Source organism: Charadrius vociferus, unplaced genomic scaffold, assembly GCF_000708025.1.
Source record: "Charadrius vociferus isolate BGI_N301 unplaced genomic scaffold, ASM70802v2 scaffold298, whole genome shotgun sequence".
Lineage (NCBI taxonomy): Eukaryota > Metazoa > Chordata > Aves > Charadriiformes > Charadriidae > Charadrius > Charadrius vociferus.
The window spans coordinates 4272901-4274098 of record NW_009649936.1 but is presented as its reverse complement, the minus strand read 5'-3'; positions in this window follow the sequence as shown (position 1 = coordinate 4274098).

Sequence of the window (1198 nt, the reverse complement as noted above, 5' to 3'; positions counted from 1 at the left end):
CATGAAAATAACTGGGTCAGCATTCCTCTGGTGTATTTTAGGAGCTCCTGGGGTCGGTAGTTTAGCACCTTTCTGAATCAGAAGTTGCAATCAGACCATCATATTCAGTGGCCGCTAGTGGACTTCTCTTCCATTAATTCCTCTATTCCCTTTTTTGAACCTGTTTAAAGACTGCAATCCTAGAATGTCCTTTTGCCAGCCAGTGAGTCTCTCCTGGAGTTAGACTACCTAAGGCAGCCTTTCCTTGTAAGAAAGAGGAGATACAGGAGGCTTTCAGGACATTATTTCTAAGATTTATTGATAAGAACACATTCTAGGAAAGAAAGGATACGTCAACAGCTTGCAGAGCGATAAGGTACAGAGATCCCTGTACTGGCTCTGCATGAAATAGCTTTGGATCCGGAAGGAGTAGAAGTAATACCAGCCTCATGCTGTGCCCAGGTTACTTGGTGGGCTGAGAGGCAAGGCACATTAGCTGGAGACAGAGTGCTATGCTAGCAAGGCAATACTGCTTCTGGGATCCAAGCTTGTATCCCTGCCAAGGTCTGCTCTTTCCTCCGAGAAAGACTGGCCGATTCAGACCTGGGTTGGGCATCTGCAGCACAGAGCTGCATTGTGCCACACTGGCACATCCCAAGAAGCACGCTCCCAAATCTTTGCAATGCCTGAGGATACAGACCCACCTCCCCCATGGACTGTCTAACCTGGAAGCTGCAGGGCAGTGACTGCTCAGCTCTTTTCAGTTTGCAATATCCTGTTTATTTCCCAGAGGAGGTGCAGATTCCCAGGGAGAAACTTAAGCCTCCTCCCATAGAAAGGGTGCATGAAATCCTACATATCTGCAGACCACATACCTCATACCATTGCTACAGGGCCTCCTACGATAGGAGCTGCACCCATCCCTTACTGAGATTCTTCCTCATCACATCTAGTATTTATTTACCAGCGCAGATGACAATGGCACAATGCTCTCTAGGATGATTTAAACACATCTGATTCAGAACCAGACCAGAAATAAAATTTGCCCTGGACCATGCCCTGACTGCTCTCATGCAATCGAAGCCAAGTCACGTCCTGCACCCGTCAGAAAGCCCCATACTTCACATCGTGCTCTTAGGAAGGAGCTGAAATGCAGCCCCTGAGACAGAGTGAATTGCTTGGTGTGCCCAACAGTGCGCTGTTTTCACACACCGCTTCC